The 12,865-nt window shown below is 37.9% G+C and overlaps 1 long non-coding RNA gene across 1 annotated transcript; it reads left to right on the top strand.

Annotated features, from left to right (window-relative positions):
- The first annotated feature begins 4,827 nt into the window (after positions 1–4,827).
- On the top strand, positions 4,828–10,162 carry LOC121138271. Its single transcript, XR_005875381.1, has 2 exons — positions 4,828–5,125; positions 6,879–10,162. It is a non-coding gene; the product is annotated as an uncharacterized LOC121138271 (long non-coding RNA).
- The last annotated feature ends 2,703 nt before the right edge of the window (positions 10,163–12,865 follow it).

Below are 12,865 nucleotides of genomic sequence, written 5' to 3'. Positions count from 1 at the left end.
AGTGTCTTACTCTTATTTGTGCTCGTTTCCACACTCAGTCACATAGTAATAGAAGTGACCAGGGCTTTACAAAACCTTTGCCATCTTGTGCTATGCTGTCTTATATAGTATATAAAATGTATTAGGTTTTCTCATTGTTTGGAAGGAAACACCTCAGGATTTCTAAAAATATTCAACATTTCACAGAGACACGTTGAGTCTAGCTCAGATCTATTTAAACTGCAGTGTTAGATGTTTGTTCCTACTCCATGTGATTAATACATGTTGGGATGGTCAAGGAATTCGTGCCAACTGTGGATAAAGGGCATATATGAGATAATAAATTAACTGTTACTTAGCATGATGTAGCATTCATCTGGCATTTTAATTTTAAACTTTATTATCTTTAAACTTCATTAAGATATGATTGATTTTTCTAAAACACAGATATCTAATGTATTATTAAGACTAAACAAATGCCAAACATCTTCCCTATGCACACATGTGCACACACACAAAAAATTCACACATGCACACATTAACAGAAATACGTTTGGAAGTCATAGATATGTTTAGTAAACAGGAAACAAATCTTGAGTTTGGTGATGATGCCATGAATATATGTAGATGCCCATACATATTAAGGCAGTATTTTTAACTAAAGAAAAATAAAAACAAATTAATACATTTTATTTCTCTGATATGTTAATGAGAAAAATTGCTTGTGATTGACGTGTTTTCTACTATGTCTCAAACTTTGTACTAATGTGTCTGTGTCTAAAATAATGGTAATTGTAGTGAGAGATCTAGCCAGCTTCACCTGCGGTGCTGAATACACCTGTTTGGACATGGTCACAGGTGCATACCTGAGCCTGTGAGATTTGGTCTGGGGTATGGAAGAGGCTTGCCTTCTCTTGGTTCTAGTTGGGTCATGGATAGCAGCTTGGTGTGGATCCTTAGAACTGGAACTTGTGGGTTGGGTTTCTCATGTAAGTGACTTCTCCCCAAATAAAATTAACCTATATTTATCCTAGTCTTAATCTGTACACATACATGTTATCACTGGGTGTTTGGTAGGCACAACCAAGTATACCATTGATAGAGCAGATGGTATGTGAAATCCATCAGAGTGATGCCATAGACTATTTGTGTCTAAGCAGAAACTCATTCAAGTTTATACTTAGCACTTATTTTCTTCCAGTATTGTGCTAAGATTTAGAAATCAACTACCCAGTTCTGACCATACCAGTCCTTGTGCTTGGATGTGGGCTTCCATTTGTCCAGAGGGTGTAATCTGTAGTGGTTGAAACTTGGACTGTCTTTGTCATGCTGCCTGACCTGCTTCTGCACCTGCATGAAATGTTCTTGTCAGCCAGAAATTCTTCAGGGGCCATTGCTGGGGTGAGGCGGGAGTTCTGAGACTTTTTACCTCAGGGGTTCAGCACTAAGATAAATCTGAATTCCTTCCCCTTCAATCCTTCTGTTTCAGAGAGGCTCTGGCAACTCTGAATTCCACAGGCATCTGTTCTGCTTGCTCTTCATACATGGGAATCATTCTGCCTCAAGATCTAAATATTGCACCTGATTTGCTGTTATGTTAAATGATAGCAGCAATCTAAACTTTGCAAGTCAGGTTTTCATTTAATTTCCTAAATAAGATTTAGAAACATCCATCTTGGGTATACTTTGAAACCACATTGTCTCTCTAGAATGTATTCAATGTACTTGAGGATATAAGTTAAATGCTTTTAGGTATTAATTTAATTTCATAAAGCCACATGACAATATCTGTATGACAGTCTGTGCAGTGGCATCTAGCTATTACAAGGGTCCTGGCCAGCCCTGTGAGAAGTTATTTGCCTGTGTGTTAAGTACATCAGCAGTATATACTGTTTATTATATAAAAGAAAAGATTGCTTATTTCTTAAAAATTGTATGTCTCTTCTCACCAAAGGAATCTCTTGGATTTTTAAATCTGTTCATATGAAATTTATCTGAAATAAAATCTTGGAATATGGGGCTGGAGAATGACTCAGCAGTTAAGAGCATTTGCTGCTCTTGCAGAGGACCTGGTTAAGAGTCTCAGCACCCAGACAGCTCAAAAACATCTGCATCTCCATTTCCAGGGGATCTGATACCCTCTTCTGACATCCAAAAACACCAAGAACACACACATGAATACATTAAGGCAAGCACGCATACACATAAAATAATATAAAACACCTGCCAATATGTGTTTTTATTTTCATGTTAGAAAGTTGGAAATTTCCTTTACATACACATGCATGCACACGCACACACACACACACACACACATATATTTATTCCCAGAAACATACAACTCACACACGCATACTCATACACTGAACCCCCATCTGACCCCCACACATTCACATATTCATAGACATTCATAGACACACTCACAGATACTCATTCTCACAAGCACACACTCACACCAAACACAGACACACACACGCACCACATATGTACCCCTACACACAAATGAAAAGTTCACTTTAAAGTCAACTGTAAATAAAACAGTAATATATAAAAACCATAACGTGCCAATGAAGTTCATATTCTTTTTAGTATTTAGAATTAAACTTGCTTTGAAGAGAGCCACACTTGTGATATGAGCACTGAGGAAGCTGAAGCGGGAAGATTGGGAATTCAAGCTCACTTTAGGCTACAACATGGCTCTCTGTCTCCAAAGCAAGACAAGCAAAAGCATAGATTTTAAAGAGAAATTATTGAAATGCTTTATGTTTTTAACGGAGTTTGCCTTTTAGATAACATCTTTATTCATTTCCTTTTTGATTCTTATTGGACGACATGGCATCCCTTCTGGGTTGGATTCTTCCTGATGAAGATTCAGTATCTATGACTTGTGTCTAAAAGGGTATGGGAGGAATATGCTCAAAATACATCACACACTCAAATGAAATGCTCTTATGTAACACTGTATAATAAAACTAAAAAAGATAGACAAATTAACACAAATGTCATCATGTTTTGTCCACAGTTCAAGGAAACAAAATAAATAGAATGCCATCAACAGGGCATCAAAGTAACAGAGGACACTGCCCTAAACAGTTATTCAGAATTATGTGATACAAAATTAAATGCCATGAATAAGATAAAAATAAACAAAATAGAATGAAAATCTGTTTTCCCATTGATAAGTAAAAATAAAATCAATTTCAATGAGGGTTCAATCATGGGAATTGTATATCTGCATCCCCAAGGCTTCGGTTAAGGAAGTACGCTAATTAGAATTTTAAAATATGCATTTAGGGCTGAGAGATGGCTCAGAAGATGAGAGCTTCATGCTCTTATAGAGGACCTGGTTTAGGTTTCCAGCAGGTGTATCATGCATCTCACAGACACCTGTACCTCTAGCTGCAGGGAATCCCGAGTCTTCTTCTGTACCAACAACACTTGCGCTTAGGAGGGCATATCACCACACATAACCTGTACATTTCTACATCATTAAAAATGAGTCTTTTGAAAAAGTAAAAAATCTGTATATTGGACATTTTCCTATTGTGCAAAACAAGGAGAGCTCACACACATTACATTTTAACACTATTTACAACTAAAAAGACGCATTAAGAAGGAGGTCATCTATGTTTTCTGTTAGGGATTCATAGACAGATTCTGAGCTCACTGACAAGACCCTGTGCAGCGTTCTGACGTCATTCGTTTGCGCAGGTGGGCCTTCCAGTGTCACTCCTGGCGCCCACCCCTCCGTGGAAGCACAGCATATGAGAATGTTCTGGCACGGTTTGCTTAGGTGTAAACAGGCTGAGTGGGTCACTATTGAGTGATGAGTGATGCTCGTGTAAGGGATGCAGTAAGAGTGGGAATCATGAAAGGGTGTTTTGGGAAAGGCTAAACACATTACGTGAGGATATAGTTTTTGAGGCCTGGAATTTTGACTGCTGTGGCCTTTTGAATAAAAGTAATCACACCACATCCCCTTCCCTTTCCTTCTTTTGACTCTTCCCATGTCTCTCATCCCTCTCAAACTTACAGCCTCTTTCTTTGACTTTTTAATCAGTTCACAAAAGTGGAAACTGAGCTACTGTCTAGCTTCTGTCAGGGGCAATAGTAATTTAAGGGTGGACTAACATAATCTTGATGGTAAAAGAAATATGACATTAATATTTGCTCTCTTTACTTTGGGGAGACAACAACAACTAATGATTTCTGCTTTCAGGTCATATGTTCATAAGCAATTTTATGTATTTATATAAAAATATGAGAACTGCTCCAATGAGGAAGAATATGTTTACCTTCCTCAGGGTGGCTCACATACAGTACTATGATTAGATTCAGAACCATTTACTTCTTTTTTTTTTTGCAGGAGCAATTTTATCCCTCAGAAAAACACGCAAAATTGTAACATGTAAAACAGAAGTATGGACTTACATTTAAATTATTAGAAACATGCAAAGTATTAGATTAACATATAAATTATTGCTATTTACAAGTCTATAAGGAATATTAATGAAGTTTAATCCTAGGTTCATTTCTTTAGAGATTTTGTATGATTTTACTAAAGACTATTGGCAGCCTGACTAAAATCCAGCCATGAAAACATATTGCCTTGTGGTGAAATGTCTCCCCTACTACTTTCCCAAATTATTAGACAATGTAAAGCAAATCATCAAATAGTTGCCCATGAGATGTAGTGGGTTGGACCTTGAGATTCAACACTTACTCCTCCTTGTGCTCACATTTGTCTTGGAGGGGAGAAAAGAGAGATCTGACAGTGATGGAGTATTACACCACACACTCTCTACCCAAGTTAATCTCCACTCTACTAAGTAAATGTTATTTTATTATTCTAATGTCTCAAATAAAGCTGACACTGTGAAGGAGTCTATCAGAGTTTTAGAATACACGCTTGCACTTGATTTTATGAAAGTCAAGTAGATAACGTGAATTCTCTCAGGAATTCCACACTTTGCCAACATGCACAGCTTGGCAGAATAAATACAACTTGAGATCAGGGGAATTAATTGGCTGTTTACACAGTTTAATTGCAGAAAAAAATAAAGATCATTAGTGAGAGATACTCTAAGTTATAGCCAGAAGCATTCCGAATGATTTCATGGTTGAAGAGAGCATCTAAATAAAGATGGTGAGTATTTCTTCCAGTGTGTGTCGCTGCCCCTCCCTGTAGTCACCTGGATCCAGGTGGTTCTGTATCTCTTCTGTGCTGGCGGTATGGGAGCTATTTCATATCCTCAGCAGCATCTCTCTTTCAGAGGAAGCTATTCCAGGACTAAAAAACTATGCTGTAAGGAGGACTTCGTTATGTCATCAGTTCTCACATTTGCTTTCTCAAGTCTCACTACTGTGGTCATTGCATCCCTCTGTCATAGAGACATGGAAAGAGTTAATGAGCTTGTTTTGTGTATTCTTTAGCTCACTACAACCAATTATCAAAGGTGAGCTTCTCATTAATATTTTTCTTGGTCTTCCTAAACATAAATGTAAAGAGAAAAAAGGCTATAGTGTTTCAAGAGAGATGCAATAAAAATACCCAACTGGTTTACTGTTTATTTTAAATAGAGGTAAATTCAATGCAACTATTTTACTACCTTTTTCTATGTTATACACATTCCTAATTTAAGAAAGATTCCTAAACTTTTAAAGATACTCAACTTAAATTAGACTTTTGAATTGTTTTAAATGATTTGCATCTAAATGAACAATATGGGAAAGACTTTTGTCATAATTTTTCATTTATTTGTAATATTTTTTCATTTATTTCACTACTTGATTCTTTTAGGTATTGAGTACTATAGTTTTTCCCATAAAAAAGCACATTTTAAATTATCAACTATTTCAATACAACTCTGTTACTTAGTGTACAAATCATAAAATATGAATAGCAACTAAGTTTTAGGGAAAAAACCGAAGTTTTCTAAGAACAAAACTAACACAAAACTAGAAGTTACTTTCCTTGCTTCCATATTTTGGGAAACAATATGGCATATAGCAAGTGCACAGAGCCCTAAGATAGAAAACAAAAGTAAAAACAATGAACAGTAGGCTCAAAAGTATTTAAGAATGGTATCCATGACCTCATTTATAATAAGGTCTGCAGCTATTTCTCAAAACCATAATGTGGTTTGCAACATTCCTATTCACCTCACAGCTGAATAATGCATTGGAATATGATTTACATAGAGCCTAAGGAAGCATTTTAGTAATTCCAGGTAATATTGCTAACGTCAAGAAGCAGCACCTTGGGAAATAGTTAGATAGGCACACAAGTTTTTGGAAGAGCATATTCAAGTTCAGGCATCCAGGCGTGATTTCCTTAGCTTGTTCTCAGCCATGCTCATATATTGATTTGGTAGACTGGTAAAAAAAGAAAACCTAGGTGGATTATTTCCAAGTCAGAAAACCTCCTTACAAATCTGGCAGTTGAATCTCTTCTTTTTATTATGCAGATACATTAGGAAGTCTCCAGAAATGTTGAAAATGTCCTTAAAGAAGACAAAGTACCTAGTATGAATATATTCCATAGGAATTAATTTGAGTGATCACTGTTTGCAGGATTATCATAAATATATACAAATAAAATCCCACTTTTCTCTATTTTGTGTTATATAATTGTTTCATTAAAAATTTTTACTCAAAATTATGTTAAAATAGATGAGAATTAAATGAAACTTCAGATGATAAAATGAGTCATATACTAATAAATTAAACAGGCAAATTGGATATGTAAATTAAACTTTATGAGATATGATTAGCATAATATAATGTCTAATTGTTCTTCACAAATAGTTTTGTCTAGTAAAGATTTCATCTATAAGTCAGTGTCAGTATCTTGTGGTTACAGCATTTTAACGACAATCTTATTCTTTCTGTTTTTCTAGTTATAAGCCCAGGTGAACAAGATCATCCCCATGGGAAACATGTTACCCAGCATGAAACCAGTGACAGATGGGAGTTGCAACATCAAAGGAAATTTCTGTGTTCCTTTCCAGTCTGAAGACACATCCCAGCTACTGGAAAGGCAAACTTCTCCAACTGGTTTTGATTTTCTTCAAATTTTTCCCCTCTGGAAAGGACTGAGTCGAATCCCATAGGCCTTTTTTTGCAAGATCCTTCAGTCTATGTGTAGTCTTTCAGAGAAACACTGGCCACTGTCTCAGAGAAGTGTTTCCACTCAGGGCAAATCTGAGATTCATTGCCTTGTGGCTTTCTGAAACTAGATAAGAAATGGTAGGCTTAGTGGAGCTACAGGAAAAGTGAAGAGGAAGCAAAAGGATTGGTTTTGAGTAGAATGGTAGTTTAAGGGGTCAATTTTCCTTTGGCTAGTGAGATTCAGTAGTAACAATTAAATCTGGCCAACCAAATTGAAGCAGAGCTGACTCAGCATAACTGTGGTGACTTCTTCCTGTTTTGGCTCAACTGAAAGTAAATTCAATAATAACCCTGGAACTAAAAGAATAATGGTAGAAATAGCCCTTTTTTTTGGTTTTTACGAGACAGGGTTTCTCTGTATTGTTTTGGAGGCTGTCGGTCCAGCCTGGCCTCGAACTCAGAGAGATCCACCTGCCTCTGCCTCCCGAGTGCTGGGATTAAAGGCGTGCGCCACCACCGCCCGGCAGAAATAGCCCTTTTTTATAATAGCTACTTTCTCTGTAGAATTCTCACTTATCCTGTCTTTCTACACTATATAGAGGTGAAAATTAATAGCCATCTATTTATACATGTTTATTATATTTCAGTGTGATTTTCCAAAGTATATATTAAATTATTCTTCCTGAGGATCTTTTCACATCCTTATAATTTGAAACATTTTTTGTATCAAAATATTTTAGTTAATGGGTAGAAGGATGTTTTGGAGAATGAGAATAATGGGGATTTAAAAACTGCATACACCATATGTTCATATATGCTCTCATGAAGGCAAAAGAATCTTGGTCTTCAAGATGGCTTCATTTGCTGCATGGAACTGTGAGAGTATATCTGGAACCAATATGGGGAGGGCACCAACCACATTGGTGCTGCTTGGGGGTTGGGATCTCAGCTACCATGACTGGAGATACTCGAGCTTCCCTGTCAACGGTACAGATTTTGAATTCAGTCAGGCTTGATATGCAGCAATCAATCCAAAATGTTAACCATTCATGTCATATAAAAACATCATCTATGTTGGATATGTAGTGAAGATGTGTAACATCCATTTTGTCAGCAACATTCTGGTCATTTCTCCTGAACTGTCTATGTAGTGAGGGGAAAACCTCAATCTACAAATTAGTTTTCAGTTTAGTCTGTTTTTAATAATGAAAGAAGCCACAATAGGTCTTAGTGTTTGGACATTTTTAAAGATACTTAGAGTTCTCTGAGAATTGTCTTCAACATCCTGAAAAGATGAAAGAGAATGGGAATAAGTGGTGCCCTGGTTATGACACCTGTGTGTATACTCTGTGACTTTCAGGGAGGTGTTCTTATTTACTCTTGTCTTGATGAGTAACCATTGCCTGGTCTTGCTCTGGGTCTCCTATTGAGTCAACCATACGGCCCTTCTGTAGCCACAATCTCTGCTTCCACCAGGGCATAAACACCTTTGGATTGTGACTTTGGTCCCATTCTGCCTAAGTGTCCAATTCCGTAATGCTATTGTACTTTACTTGTAAGTATTTCACTCTAACCTTTCCTTGCTTCCTGGGCACAAGTGTTCCAGTTTAATTTGGTTCTCTCTCAGCTCTTTGTTGTGCAAGGTTATATGTCAGAGGTGGAGACTATAGTGCCCTATCATAGGATATGTTGCTAGGGGTGTGTGTGTGTTTGTGTGCATGTGCATGCGTGTGTGTGTGTGTGTGTGTGTGTGTGTGTGTGTGTGTGTGTTCATGTTGGAGAGCGATAAATTCTTCTATTTTCTTGATACTCTCACTTTCTATTATACCTCCCCTCTTGATCAAAATTAGAACAGGAATTTCAGACATGGTTATACTTATTTCTTTTCTTTTTTTTGTTCCATATCCATATATGCTTTTTTCCTTGTCTTTTCCAAAATAATAGTGAGAATTCTTTCCATTTCTTCCTCCTGTATCTCCTGTATTCTTCTAGAAACATAAAAGCATGAAATCAAGACGTTTTCCCCCTAATTATTTCAAAACAGACCAGCTTATTCACAAAATTCTGTTTTAGAATGTTGGAAAGTAAATTATGCCTGGTCTTCACTTTGTTTCTCCTGTAACAGGTGCTAATATCAATCAACAAATTACAGTCATCTGTTCATAAATGCAAAAGGAAAAAAAGCACACTGATTATGTACAAATATCAATTCTCATGGCCACCATTACCTCCACCTTCAGGGCACACAGGTGAGGGCTATTTGAGATTTCCTTCTTAATGTTGAAGTGGGAAACATTCATCCTTTGCATACAAGCAGTATGGAGAATGGAGGACTGGCTCTTTAGAAAGGCATTCAACTCTCTAGTTGAAGGCCAAGTAAGTATTCTGTTCCTATGATCCAAGAATCAGGAAGTATGTGTCCTATTCCATTCTAATTAATTGTGTTGCATTAAATTGTGCACTGGTTTCAATTACGTCTACAAGATCTATTTCACATGGAGTAGCCAACATGACCTCTCTAAGATGCAAATCATATTGTGCCTACTCTGCCTGAAAATACACAAAGGGCTTCCTATCCCACTTATAATAGAGCCAGAAGTCTCTGTGGCTTGCTCCTCTCTGCCTACTCTGTTGTGGAAGGGATGCTGCTTGCCCACTTCTCCATTTCATCTCCATCTTCTGGGTTTCAGTCCCTGTGTACCAGCCTCCAGGTTCCCTGCTGGCTCCTCAGGGTGCTAGTGCTATTGTCTCCAGAAGAGGGGACTTGTACATGCTGCTGCTTTTCACCAGAGAGCTGACTGACTTTTCTTGGCTACCTTCTCCCCCCAGGGTAATCAGTTCCTTTTTATTAAATTATTTTTTATTATGACACTTTAGAAGAAGTAATGTTGACTTCGTTACTCTGTACACATAAGCATGCATTCAAAGACACAGTGGAAAATCCTCAAATCAAAAGGCTGTGTTACATTGTGAAGTAGACTTTGATATATTGTTTTCAATTTGGTAGTACTGGATCCTGTGTTGTTTAAAAAATACCTTTTTTGTGATGAATAAACTCACCATATTATCCACAGTTTGAATGTCAGTCCATGTTTCCACAACGGTGTCTCAGAGTTCCATGGCGGCTTGAAATACAGTGTCTTCTGGTCTCAGTTTTTCTCCTGGTATGAGTTTTCTTCCACATCACCAACGTTTGCATCCAAATGTTACAGTCTACTGTAGTCTTTTTAAATATACTTGCTTAGTTTGTTTTTGTTTTTTCCTTATTCTAGCTCTCCTCAGAAAATAAATGCATGAAGGTCAGGACTTTGCATTTGTTGAGGCATTCTTTTTTTTTAATTTATTTACTTATTTTATTTTTAGTTTTTTTAAACATTTTTAAAAATTTTAAATAGCTTGTTTTACATGTCAATCCCAGTTCCCTCTCCCTCCCCTCCTCCCACACTCCCCCATACCATCCCCCCCATCCTCCCACCCTATTGCCAATTCCTTCCCCATAGGGGATATCTAGGGTCTATCATTTCACTCAGGGTAGGGTCCAGGCACTTCCCTAAGAGTCCAGGCAGAGAGAGCAACCCTCTTTGTGTTATGGACACACGATGTCTGTAAGTATTCGAGGAATAAACACTGATCCACTGCTCAGGACCCCATAGATAACCCAGGCCTCCTCATTGACTCTCACATTCAGGGGGTCTGGATTGGTCCCATGCTGGCCTCCCAGCTGTCTGTCTGGGGTTCAAGAGCTCTCCCTGTTTGGATCATCTGTCTCTCCTGGTTTTGCCAGCCCATTCTTTGCCAATTTGCTCTTCACTCCTCTCTCTCTGTCACTGGGTTCCTTGGGTTCTGTTCAGTTTTTAACTATGGGTGTTTGCCTCTGCTTCCATCAGTCACTGGATGAAGGCTCCAGGATGGTTATAGACATCAAGTTCACTATAAGGAATGGGCATTCGAGGTGGTCTCTACACTATTGCTTATCTTGCCAATTGGTGTCATCCTTTTAGATCACTAGAGGTCACACTGGTGCCTGATGTGTCTTCTAACCTATGATTCCCTCTTCCCCCTATTTTACCCCCACAGTCAACCTTCCTGTTCCTCCATGACATACTCTCTCTTCCACTTCTTCCACTCTCTATTTCCCAGGTACCCCTCCTCCCACCCCTCGCCGTGTTCCCCATCTGTTCAGAGGATCTTGCCTCTTGGGTACCATGTATAGCTTTTAGGTTCTTTCCTGTTTCCCAGACTCTCTGTCAGTGGAAGTGCAGATTGGCACTCTCCTGATCCATGTTTAAAATCCATATATGAGTGAGTACATACCATGCTTGTCTTTTTGTGACTAGGTTACCTCACTCAGGATGGTTTTTTCCAGTGCTATTGTGAGACTGTGAACATTTATTTTGTCTATGTAGAACATGCCAGTATGTGTCTACTATATAGCAAATGTCATGTGTCTGCTGTTATTAATACTATTATTTATATGTTGGAGTGCAACAACTAATTATAGATTAGAAAGCCTCTCTTTCTCCTCTTTCTATTATATATATGCATATATATTATTGTGACTCATATTAATAAAACAAATATTGTCTATGTTAATGCCATAAAGTACCAGGATGACTAGAGCCATTATCTATATAGGACTCTCATTTCAAGAGAAAAAGAAGACCAGAAACTTGGAGTGAGTCTTTGGCTTCTGAGAGGTTTTAATTATGTGTCAAATGGCTGGAGTAAGGAATCCAATTCAGGAGGTGAGAGGAGATGAGAGGAGAGCCCTTTATAAAAATAGGAAAATCATTTCCCCCCATCCTTACCTATGGGTTGGTATAGAACTTTTACAAAACCATTGGTTTGGATGCTGTAATGTTATCTCACAGGTTAAGACTAAGATGAAGGGGCTAACCAATTTGTTACTTATTGTGAGCTGTTTGATTGAAAATCTATCTCTGACTTCATATATGCATCTAGGTTGCATATAACTGTTAAGGATAGATATGAATAATTTAAGAACAACAGTAGGAGTAAGGGAGGTGCCTCAGTGGGTAAAATAGTTGGCATGGAAATATGAGGATCTGAATTCAAACCCTATCACTCAAGCAAAGCCGGATGCTATAATGAGCATCTGCACTCTTAGTACTTCCTTGGGAAGAATGAAGGTAAAAACAAGAAATTACTCAGAACCTCTGTTTCCCCAGACCCAATAACCCAGTGTCATCTCTAGCTCTGCAGCCGAGCTGAATACCTGTGACAGACTTGCGTACCCCCACTCCTGCTCCCCTCTCCTGTGGATCTCACAGATCTTCCCCTTCTAACTCTCTCCATTCCGGTTGTTTTGTTCCTGTTCTCAACCCCACCAGTGACCCTGCTGCATCAGTCAGGGCATGTATAGTTGACCACGGTGAATGACTGTTTTGATGTGTTCTTGGACCTGATTTGCCAGTATTTTATTGAATATTTTGCAACATATGAAAATCCATCAATGTAATCCACCATATAAACAAGGTGAAAAACAAAAATCACATGATCATCTCACTAGATGCTGAAAAATCCTTTGACAAAATCCAACACCACTTCATGATAAAGGCCTTGGAGAGATCTGGGATAACAGGAACATAACTAAATATAACAAAAGCTATATACAGCAAACCAACAGCCAACATCAAACTAAATGGAAAGATACTCAACACAATTCCTCTAAAATCAGGAACAACACAAGGCTGAACACTCTCTCCATACCTTTTCAATATTGTACTTGAAGTTCTAGCCAGAGCCATACGACAAC

Source organism: Mesocricetus auratus, unplaced genomic scaffold, assembly GCF_017639785.1.
Source record: "Mesocricetus auratus isolate SY011 unplaced genomic scaffold, BCM_Maur_2.0 contig_11720_pilon_obj, whole genome shotgun sequence".
Taxonomy (NCBI): Eukaryota; Metazoa; Chordata; class Mammalia; order Rodentia; family Cricetidae; genus Mesocricetus; species Mesocricetus auratus.
The sequence above is the reverse complement of the archived record's forward strand: the minus strand, read 5'-3'. Positions and strand labels throughout refer to the sequence as shown.